General features: G+C 38.6%; 1 protein-coding gene and 1 long non-coding RNA gene across 3 annotated transcripts in view; one reads left to right on the plus strand and one right to left on the minus strand.

Annotated features, from left to right (window-relative positions):
- The window catches only part of TMEM45A (transmembrane protein 45A), an 87183-nt gene that overhangs the window by 42439 nt on the left and 32629 nt on the right, over window positions 1–12115 (plus strand). The gene's annotated exons all lie outside the window — the stretch shown is intronic.
- Window positions 4312–12115, minus strand: part of LOC130683772 (uncharacterized) — a 32167-nt gene continuing 24363 nt past the window's right edge. Inside the window, exon 2 of the long non-coding RNA XR_008997707.1 lies at window positions 4312–4555. This is a non-coding gene — a long non-coding RNA (uncharacterized LOC130683772). The remainder of the gene's footprint in view (window positions 4556–12115) is intronic.

Here is a 12115-nt window from a genome sequence, read left to right on the forward strand (position 1 = left end):
ATTCATCATTAGTGTACAGGAATGCAACAGATATCCATGTGTTAATTTTGTATCGTGCAACTTTGCTGAATGCAGATATTAGTTCTAGTAGTTTTAGAGTGGATTCTTTAGGGTTTTTTATGTACAATATCATGTCATCTGCAAACAGTGACAGTTTTAACTTCTTCCTTGCCAATCTGGATGCCTTTTATTTCTTTGTGTTGTCTAATTGCCATGGCTAAGACCTCCAGAACTATGTTGAATAAACGTGGAGAGAGTGGGCATCCTTGTCTTGTTCCCAGTCTTAGAGGAAAAGCTTTCAGCTTCTCACTGTTAAGTATGATGTTGGCTGTGGATTTGTGATATATGGCCTTTATTATGTTGATGTACTTGCCTCTATACCCATTTTGTTGAGAGTTTTTATCATGAATGGATGTTGAATTTTGTCAAATGCTTTTTCAGCATCTATGGAAATGATCACGTGATTTTTGTCCTTCTTTTGTTGATGTGGTGGATGATGTTGATAGATTTTCGAATGTTGTACCATCCTTGCATCCCTGGAATGAATCCCACTTGGTCATGGTGTATGATCCTTTTGATGTATTTTTGAATTTGGTTTGCTAATATTTTGTTGAGTATTTTTGCATCTATGTTCAACAGGGATATTGGTCTGTAGTTTTCCTTTTTTGTGGTGTCTTTGCCTGGTTTTGGTATTAGAGTGATGCTGGCTTCATAAAATGAGTTTGGAACTATTCCCGCCTCTTCTATTTGTTGGAAAACTTTAAGGAGAATGGGTATTATGTCTTCTCTAAATGTCTGGTAAAATTCAGCGGTGAATCCATTTGGTCCAGGAGTTTTGTTCTTGGGTAGTTTTTTGATTACTGATTCAATTTCATTGCTGTTAATTGGTCTGTTTAGATTTTCTGTTTCTTCCTTGATCAGTCTTGGAAGGTTGTATTTTTCTAGAATGTTGTCCATTTCTTCTAGGTTATCCAGTTTGCTAGCATATAGATTTCCATAGTATTCTCTCATAATTCTTTGTATTTCTGTGCTGTCTGTAGTGATTTTTCCTTTCTCATTTCTGATTCTCTTTATGTGTGTGGATTCTTTTTTTTTCTTAATAAGTCTGGCTAGGGGTTTATCTATTTTGTTTATTTTCTCAAAAAACCAGCTCTTGGTTTCATTAATTTTTTCTATTGTTTTATACCTCTCAATTTTATTTATTTCTTCTCTGATCTTTATTCTCTCTCTCCTTCTGCTGACTTTGCACTTCATTTGTTCTTTTTTTTCCAGTTTCAATAATTGTGAATTTAGACTTCATTTGGAATTGTTCTTCCTTCTTTAAATAGCCTGGATGGATTGCTATATACTTCCCTCTTAGAACTGCCTTCACTGCACCCCACAGAAGTTGGGGTGTTGTGCTGTTGTTTTCATTTGTCTCCATATATTGCTTGATCTCTGTTTTAATTTCGTCATTGATCCATTGATTATTTAGGAGCATGGTTTTAAGCCTCCATGTGTTTGTGAGCCTTTTTGTTTTCTTTGTACAATTTATTTCTAGTTTTGTACTATTGTGATCTGAGAAGTTGGTTGGTAGAATTTCAATCTTTTTGAATTTACTGCAGCTCTTTTTGTGGCCTGGTATGTGGTCTATTCTGGAAAGTGTTCCATGTGCACTTGAGAAGAATGGGTATTCTGCTGCTTTTGGGTGTAGAGTTCTGTAGATGTCTGTTAGGTTCATCTGTTTTAATGTGTTGTTCAATGCCTCTGTCTCCTTACTTATTTTCTGTCTGGTTGATCTGTTCTTTGGAGTGAGTGGAGTGTTGACGTCTCCTAGAATGAATACATTACATTTTATTTCCCCTTTTAATTCTGTTAGTATCTGTTTCACATATGTAGGTGCCCCTGTGTTGGGTGCATAGGTATTTATAATGGTTATATCCTCTTGTTGGATTGACGCCTTTGTCATTATGTAATGTCCTTCTTTGTCTCTTGTGACTTGCTTGTTTTGGAGTCTGTTTTGTCTGAAAGAGGTACTGTAACATCTGCTTTTTTCTCCCTATTAGTTCCATGAAATATATTTTTCCATCCCTTCACTTTGAGTCTGTGTATGTCTTTGGTTTGAAGTGGGTCTCCTGTAGGCAGCATATAGTTGGGTCTTGTTTTTTTATCCATTCATTAACTCTATGTCTTTTGATTGGTACATTCAAATCATTTACATTTAGGGTGATTATCAATAGGTATGTACTTATTGAAATTGCAGGCTTTAGATTCATGGCTACCAAAGGTTCAAGGGTAACTTCCTTACTCTCTAAAAGTCTGACTTAGCTTGATAAGGATACTATTCAGCACGGCCATCAAGGTCAGCAAATCACTTTTTCCTCCAGTTGGCAAAGCATTCCCAGCTCCCTCCTCCCCTCCTCCAGGCTCCTCTTTTGCCCTGTGCATGTCAAAATGCCAACATTCCAAGACCTCCTAGTGCCAATTGGTTCTTCCGTCAGTGATCCAGTCCAGTTTTCTCCAGTATTTTCCATAACAAACTCACTTAGTGTGCCATTACAAACACAATCTAAAGGTTCTCCGCCCCCCCCATCCTTCTTTCTCTATTAGGTATCACATTCTGTACTCTTTGTCTATCCCTTTTTATTATCTCTGGTGACAGCTATTTAACCTTAGGAACACTTCCATCTATAGCAGTCCCTCCAAAATACACTGTAGAGATGGTTTGTTGGAGGTAAATTCTCTTTGCTTTTGCTCATCTGGAAATTGTTTAATCTGTCCTTCACATTTAAATGCTAATCTTGCTGGATAAAATATTCTTCATTCAAGGGCCCTCTGCTTCATTGCATTAAATATATCATGCCACTCCCTTCTAGCAGGTAAGGTTTCTGCTGAGAAGTCTGATAGTAATCTGATTGGCTTTCCTTTGTATGCGATCTTATTTCTGTCTCTGGCTGCTTTTAACACTCTGTCCTTATCCTTCCTCTTTGCCATTTTTTTTTTGAGAGGGCATCTCTCATTTATTGATCAAATGGTTGTTAACAACAATAAAGTTCTGTATAGGGGACTCAATACTCAATGCACAATCATTAATCCACCCCAAGCCTAATTCTCATCAGTCTCCAATCTTCTGAAGCATAATGAACAAGTTCTTACATGGTGAACAAATTCTTACATAGTGAATAAGTTCTTACATGGCGAACAGTACAAGGGCAGTCATCACGGAAACTTTCGGTTTTGATCACGCTTTATGAACTATAAACAATCAGGTCAAATATGAATATTCATTTGATTTTTATGTGAATCCCACATTTCTCCCTTATTATTATTATTTTTAATAAAATGCTGAAGTGGTAGGTAGATGCAAAATAAAGGTAGAAAACATAGTTTAGTGTTGTAAGAGAGCAAATGTAGATGATCAGGTGTGTGCCTGTAGAGTATGTGTTAATCCAAGCTAGACAAGGGCAATAAAACATCCACGGATGCAGAAGATTTCTCTCAGAAACGGGGGGGGGTGAGGTTCTAAGCCTCACCTCTGTTGATCCCCAATTTCTCACCTGATGGCCCCCCTGTGAATGTGCCTGTCTTAGGTCATTCCTCCCTTGAGGAATCTTACCCGTCTCTGGCTAACCAGTCATCTTCCAGGGCCATATAGGGAAATGTAAAGTTGGTAAGTGAGAGAGAGAGGCAATATTGTTTGAAAAGGTTAGCTTTTTACTTGCAGATTTATGCCCTGTGGCTTTTATGCCCAGTATTTGTCTTGAGGTATCTTTACCACTTGGAAAAATTATGACACTCAGTAAATTCGATTTGAGGCACGAATTCTATTTAAGGGTTGTAATTAGAAAGGAAGAAGAAAAGCTATAGGAGTAGCAGATGGAAGAAAACATGGGAAGATTGATTATTTCTTTGCCATATCTTCTTGTAGAGTAACTTAAGCATGTATAGGTTTTAAACTACTAATTAAATTGCATACACACATTAACATAATAGGAATACAGTTACATAACCAGAGCAGACCTATAATTACCAGCCATCTCCAGTGAAACCAAGAAAACCACTTAGGCACCCTAGGCATTTGTGAAAACTTATCTATGATATGGTGGATATTGTCCAACTGAACTTGAACAATCTGAGAGAAATCAGACAGATTAAAACAACCCATTCCTGGGGACTGTTCACATCCCATATGTTCTTTTAACAGTAGATAGTCTGTAGTCGTAAGATTTTGGAGTGCTACAACTTGCACTTCTCCTAATTCTTGGTTGAGTTCCAACAGTATAGATCCAGTCAAATTTGTTGTTTTACTGTATGCACAGGCCAGCTTAGATATCTCCTTCTTCATTCCAATGGCAAGTCCAGGAACCGGTGGGATGAATGCAACTACAACTGCAGTATCACCTGGATCTTTGTTGAGGTTTTTTGATGATCATCTTCTGCTATGAGTCTTCTAGAGAGTGCTGATGTTGGAAGTTCTTCTTCATATCGTACCTTAGTTCATTTTCTGGGTAGCCAAATTAGGCTTTGATCCTCTGTATAAACACAAACAGACCCTTTGCCCACACTTTGATATGCCCTTTATACCATTGTGTAGAACTCATTGGAGGTCACCACACAGGGACTGCTTTTTTTTTTTTTTAAGAGGAAGGAATATTATCAGAAAAATATACCTCCATTGTTGATCATCTGACACCCTTTAAGTGATCAAAATTAAGGATATTTAAAGCATGCATTAATCGTTGATTTACAGTTAGTTTTATCCTATCATGGAGTAATCCCCCTTTTCTTTCTTTCTTTTTTTTTGTTATCATTAATCTACACTTACATGAAGAATATTATGTTTACTAGGCTCTCCCCTATACCAGATCCCCCCTTTAAACCCCTTTACAGTCACTGTCCATCAGCATAGCAAAATATTGTAGAATCACTACTTGTCTTCTCTGTGTTGTACAGCCTTCCCCTTTCTCCCACCCCCCGATGCATGCTAATCTTAATACCCTCCTTTTTCTCCCCCCCTTATCCCTCCCTACCCAGCCATCCTCCCCAGTCCCTTTCCCTTTGGTACCTGTTATTCCATTCTTGGGTTCTGTGATTCTGCTGCTGTTTTGTTCCTTCAGTTTTTCCTTTGTTCTTATACTCCACAGATGAGTGAAATCATTTGGTATTTCTCTTTCTCCACTTGGCTTATTTCACTGAGCATAATACCCTCCAGCTCCATCCATGTTGCTATAAATGGTAGGATTTGCCCTCTTCTTATGGCTGAGTAGTATTCCATTGTGTATATGTACCACTACTTCTTTATCCATTCATCTACTGATGGACATTTAGGTTGCTTCCAATTCTTGGCTATTGTAAATAGTGCTGCAATAAACATAGGGGTGCATCTGTCTTCCTCAAACTTGATTGCTGCGTTCTTAGGGTAAATTCCTAGGAGTGGAATTCCTGGGTCAAATGGTAAGTCTGTTTTGAGCATTTTGATGAACCTCCATACTGCTTTCCACAATGGTTGAACTAATTTACATTCCCACCAGCAGTGTAGGAGGGTTCCCCTTTCTCCACAGCCTCGCCAATATTTGTTGTTGTTTGTCTTTTGGATGGCAGCCATCCTTACTGGTGTGAGGTGATACCTCATTGTAGTTTTAATTTGCATTTCTCTGATAATTAGTGATGTGGAGCATCTTTTCATGTGTCTGTTGGCCATCTGTATTTCTATTTTGGAGAACTATCTGTTCAGTTCCTCTGCATTTTTTAATTGGATTATTTGTTTTTTGTTTTTTGAGGCATGTGAGCTCTGTATATATTTTGGACATCAAGCCTTGATTGTATCTGTCGTGTACAAATATGTTCTCCCATACTGTAGGGTTCCTTTTTGTTCTATTGATGGTGTCTTTTGCTGTACAGAAGCTTTTCAGCTTAATATAGTCCCACTTGTTCATTTTTGCTGTTGTTTCCTTGCCTGGGGAGATATGTTCTAGAAGAGGTCACTCATGTTTATGTGTAACTCTTTGCCATTTTAATTATTATATGTCTTGTTGGTGTCTTCCTTGGGTCCCTTGTGTTGGGAGATATGTGCACGTCCATGGCCTGAGAGACTATCTTCTTCCCCAGATTGGGAAGTTTTCAGTAATTACTTCCTCAAAGACACTTTCTACCCCTTTTTCTCTCTCTTCTTCTTCTGGTACTCCTATAATGAGAATATTGTTCCATATGGATTGGTCACACAGTTCTCTTAATATTCTCTCATTCCTTGAGATCCTTTTTTCTCTCTGTGCCTCAGCTTCTTTGTATTCCTCTTCCCTAATTTCTTTTTCATTAATCGTCTCCTCCACCATATCTAACCTGCTTTAGTGCCCTCCATTGTGTTCTTCAATGATTGGATCTCTGCCAAAATTTGTTCCTGAGTTCTTCAATATCTTTCTGTACCTCCATGAGCATGTTAATGATTTTTATTTTGAAATATATTTCAGGAAGATTCATGAGATCCATTTTATTTGAATCTTTCTCAGGTGTATTCATAATTTTGCTTTGAACCAGGTTCCTTTGACATTTCATAATTTGTCTGTGGTGCCCTCTTGTGCCCAGAAGCTCTACTCTCTGGAGCTGCTCAGACCCTGGAGCAATGTTGGGGGTTGCAGGGGAGTGATGGTAGTTGGGGGGATGAAAGAGCTCTTTCCTGTTTCCCAGCTGCTATGCCTGTCTCCACTGCCAGAACCAGTGGGCCAAACACACAGGTGTAATCCTCTATGATTTGTGTTTGTAGCTGCTATTAGTGGGACTTTCCTCTGTCTAGCCTCACACCAGGGCAGGGGTTGCCAGTTTGCGAGCCTGAGCCAGGTGCAGGCTAGACAGGAGAAAGACACAGCAGGCTGCATATCATGGTGGGGGGCCTTGGAGCTGCGTAGCCAGCCAGGGAGATGAAGCGCCTGAAGATTGTTTAAGCTCCCAACCTGCTGGGCAGAGTGACCCAGACAGTTTTGTCTACCTGTCCTTTCTCCTGAGCAGTAAGCTCATGCAATCCTTGTCCCTTTAGCAGTCCTCTCCCTTTTAGGAAATCTCTTAGACTGCCCACCCAGATCAGCTGGATATGAATCCCTGTTTTTTACAAGTAGCTAGAATCTCCGTCTCTCCAGGTATTCTGCCTATCTTAGCTGTACAATCCCACTAAATCAACAGAGCACCATGCAATGTAAGTTCGTGCTCCCAGAGCAGATCTCCAGGGCTAGGTGTTCAGCAGTCCCAGGCCTCCACTCCCTACTGGCTCTGTTTCTCTTCCTTGGGTCCCGCTTGGGTCACAGCTTTGGTACTGTTCATAACGTCTTCTCTTTTCTGCAGGTATATGCAGTCTGGTTTATACAGGCTTCTTTCCTGTTGCTCTTTCAGGATTAGTTTTATTAATTATATTTTTGTTATATGTGGTTTTAGGAGGAGGTCTCTGTCTCACCTCTCACGCTGCCATCTTTAATCCAATCTCCCAGAAATAATTGTTATATTTGATTTGCATTTGTTTGTTTGATCTGTGTCAGTTTTGTAGTTTTGCTTCTATTTAATTCTGTATGGGTTTATTTTTATAGTTGTCCAAATATACATTTTGAACTATTTAAGAAAGTTTATAATAAGAACAGCTTAAGTTCACACATCAGCTATGAAATAATTTTTTCCTTTTAAAAATGTCTGCACATTATTCAAGTTTGAGAAACACTGCTTTATTCCATTCTGGCTTTCATAAGGCTATTAGCTAATCCCACCTTCAGTGTAATTTGTCTTTTTAAGGAGTGACCTCCTGCTGTGGATATTTGGAGGCTAATGGTGTGTATCTAGCCACCAACATCCTGGAACATTCAAAGAAAGAGACTTTATTATGGAAAGGGTGTCTTAGGGACTCCTGCCCTCTCTGACATCATTTTAAACAGCAAAATGGAGGCAGCTGCCTGCTTGTGTATCTTTCACTGGTATATTGTGAGGTTTGGTAAACAGAGAATCTTAGCCATACCTGCACCTTACCAGTGGAACTCTTTGGAAAGACAAAAAGCAAAACAAAAGCATCTAACACAGTCTTCTCCAACTTCAATGTGCTGATGAATTCCCCACCCTCCGAGCTAAGCCTGAACTCTCTCATGTTGCCCTGGGTTATTTAATCAATAGCTGAAATTGTCTTGCTGCTTTCTTTACTTGTCAAAGGCCAAAATCAGGGTTTATTTCTTAGATTGGGTCTATTTTTCTTAAATTAATTAAAATAAACAATGAGACATAAATTTCCTAACACTAAGAGTCTGAAAGACTAAGAGTTATTTTGCTCACTTTTCCTGCTCCACTCCAATCAAAATTGCACAATGTTCAGATATTACCACACTGGTTTCAGTCTTTGTTTATGTGATTTATTTATTTTTTCATAAACTGGATTTGAATATGACTTCTCCTCCCTTGCTACCACTTCTACTGTTGAGGGCGGACACAGAACATTATGCCCACATTAGCCAACTTTTTCAAAATGGGGAGATGTTCTATATAGATCTAAGACTGGACCTGGGCAAATATAATTGGCAATGGTGACAGTCAGTGATAACTCCTTAACCTCATGTATGTTATATTTGATGTCAATCCCCTCTTTGTCCTTAGTGGTAATATTAAACAGCGAACTTGAAAGATTTTTATGTGAAAGGTTATGGGGATTTTGCATATGTTATTTTTCCAAATTATGTTTTGTTCTATTAGTTGCAGTAATGCATATGTGATCATTCTGAAAGAGCTGCACATAATCTTTGTTGGACTTCTTTTGATATGATATGATGATTTATTTTGATTTGATATGATATGGACTTATTTTGATTTTGATGTGATAGCTAACAGGTAACGGTTATATTACTCTTTTTCCCAAGAGAAGAGAAAAAATGTTTTTATGTTAAGGGAATTTGACCAAGTGTTTTCTAAACCAGTACTTTTCACCTGGGGAAAGGAATACTATTTTCCCCTTCAGGGGGCATTTATCAATTTCTGTAGATATTTTTTATTATCTCAACCTGAGGAAAAGTGCTGTCAGAATCTAGCAGGTAGAGGCTAGGGACTTTGCCTAGCATCCTACAAAGGATGAACAGCCCCACAAAGCAAAGAACTATCTGGTCTGAAATGTCAGTAGTGCCAGTATTGAGAAATTCTGCCCTAGACCAGTGTTTCTCAACCTTTAATGTGCATGAGGTTAAATGAGGATTAACCTAAAATGAGGCTAAAATGAGGATTCTGATTCGATCTCATGTCCCTCATGGCTCTACAGATAAAGTTATACCTGGCACATTGTAGTTGCTTCATGAATATTTGTTGAAAGCATGAAAAGGTAGATGGAGGAATGAGGAAATGAATGAATGAATGAATGAGCAGGCAGCCAAAAGCACTAGTTATCATACCCACACGTATCTCTGAGCAACCTTAAAGGAACTTATTTCAAAGAAAACTGAATTTTCTCTCAACAGTGCTAGAAATTTGCCAAAAGTCTTCCTCGGGCATGGCATGCCTTCCTCAGGTTAAAAATGACTTCCTTTCTCTGATGTCTCACACTGTCCTTTCTGACATGGTGAAGGTTCAAAAAGATTATTCTGGGTGGCTCTCAGATTGGGATGTGTGTTAGATGGACACAGTGGAAAAAAAGTGGAGGCCCAAGCCCAGGCCTCACAGCTGAGCCTGCTCTAAGGAAAAGGATCCAGATCAAATCATATTTATGTCTATGTTGGTGTCAGGGAGGAAGGAGGAAGTAGAGGACCAGAATAGGTTTTTAGAGGGAAAATAGGTTAGAGTGAGTTTCATGGAGTAACCTGGTAGGGAAGAGACACCCACCAGCAGGCAGCATGGAGCTGAAGAGTGAGAAGAACTGATGCTTATGTAGTTTGTAAGCCAATGGACTTCAGGTACTCAGGGAATTGCTAGCCCTAGCTGGCAAATCATTTTCAGTTTGCTTACTCTTGGCTTTCTGGGTTCCTATTGATTACCTTTGTCTGCCACCCCTCGGCACACAGAAATCCAAACCAACCCAAAATTTGGAATCTGATACAAAAGTACCTTTCTTTCCCAAGATGGTCCCCATGCTTTTGGAGGCATTTACTTAGATTCCAGACCTGTGTCTGCTGCCCTCCTGAGACCTTGTTGTGGTAAGCAGAAGGAAGAAAAGGAAGGTAAGAGCAGGATGGAGGAAGATGAGCAATAAAGAAGAGGCGAGGTGGCCGAGACCATGAGAACTGGGCTGCAGGATCGTCCCTGTAGATAGACCCAAGATTCATCTAGATGTCATTATCAAAAGAGCTCTTGACAATAGCAACTCCCCTGTGAAAGGTGTGGTGCAAATGAATGTGCTAACACTGTTGATTCAGGTTTGATCACTCGATTTTCACTTTTTATTTCCTTTTCTTATCTTACTGCATTAGTAGGTGAGTCTGGAGCATGGGGTACCTGTGCCCTGCCATGACCAGACTGATGTAGATCTCTTTTCTGGACAGGGAGTGAGTAGTGGAATACCTGGTTTGGGAGTCATGTCTTTGGGGATGCAGTTCAAGACTAATGAAAGTTCTGCATCTTCCCTGACACTCTAAGGAATTCAAGTTTACTATGAGGCAGGGTTAACAGAGAGTATTTGTATTTCACCAGAATGGTTTACTGAAGGAATTGTAAGAGTTCCTTTCTCTGGGCAGCTTTAAATAAAACTAGATTCCCATAATGTACAATGGTTTAGGGTTCTGTTACATATCTTTGTTATATCCCTTGTTTGCTCAAAATATTCAGTTATTTCATATTGTCCGTAGAATAAAGCTTAAACTTCTTATTCTGACCTTTAAGGTCCTCTATTACCTGGCTCTAAACCACCTTCCCAGGGTTTCTTTTGAAAAAAATTGTGTTTTCTTTTTTAAGAAAAAAATCTGAAAGCAGCAAACTAAGAATAAAGGGGAACTCCTTCAATTTGGTATGGAATATTTACACAAGACCTATAGTTAACAGCATACATAATAGTGAGAAACCAGATGCTTTCCCCCTAAGATTAGGAATAGGCAAAAATATCCCTTTTCATCACTCCTAATCAACATCATACTGGAAGTCCTAGCTAATGCAGTAAGATAAGAAAAGGAAATAAAAAATAAACCAGATTGGGAAGAAGAAATAAAACTCTCTTTGTTCACAGATGACGTGATTGTTTATGTAGAAAAATCACAAAGAATCCACAACAACAAAATATTCTGGAACCAATAAGCAATTATATTTGCATATTCAAAGTTAATTTATAAAAGTTAATTGTCTCATACACTGTCAATGAACAATTGGAGTTTGATATTAACAACGTTAACACTATTTTCATTAGCACCAAAAAAAAAAAGAAAGAAAAGACATACTTAGGTATAAGTTTAATAAACTATGTACAAGATCTTTATGAGGAAAACCACAAACATGTGATGGAAGAAACCAAAGAACAGCTAAATAAATGGAGAAGAAGAACATTTAAATAGATGGAATATTTTCATGGATAGGAAGAATCAATATTGTTAAGATGTCAGCCCTCAACTTGATCTATAGAGTTAATGCAATCCCAGTCGAATCAGCAAGCCAACATAAGATGTTAGAGAATCGTTGGCTTTATTCTCCCTGATGTAATATCATCCCCCTGACCAATTTATATTATGGTTGAGATTTTTGTGGCCCTTTATCCCCCTCACCTGCCTTACCCACCCACTCTAACTCCTCCCCCATCGTAACTACGAGTCACTTCTTTTTGTCTATTTGTCCATTTGTTTTGTTTTGGTTTTAGATTCCACAAATAAGTGAAATCATATGGTACATGTTTCTCTGCCTGGCTTATTAAACTTAGCATAATATCCTCTAGGTCCATCCCTGCTGTCACAAATGGCAGGATTTTTTTATGGCTGAACAATATTCCATTGTGTATATGACCACATCTTTATCCATTCACCTATTGATGGACAGACACTTAGGCTGCTTCCATAGCTTGGCTATTGTAAATAATGTGGCAATAAACATAGGGGTGCATATATCTTTTCAAATCAATGTTCTTGTTTTCTTTGGGTAAATTCTTAGAGCAAGTGCTTTGAATTTTAACTCATTTAACTTTCACAGGGAACCTCTGAAGTAGATACTATTATCACTC

The sequence above is a fragment of the Manis pentadactyla genome, chromosome 1 (assembly GCF_030020395.1).
Source record: "Manis pentadactyla isolate mManPen7 chromosome 1, mManPen7.hap1, whole genome shotgun sequence".
Taxonomy (NCBI): domain Eukaryota; kingdom Metazoa; phylum Chordata; class Mammalia; order Pholidota; family Manidae; genus Manis; species Manis pentadactyla.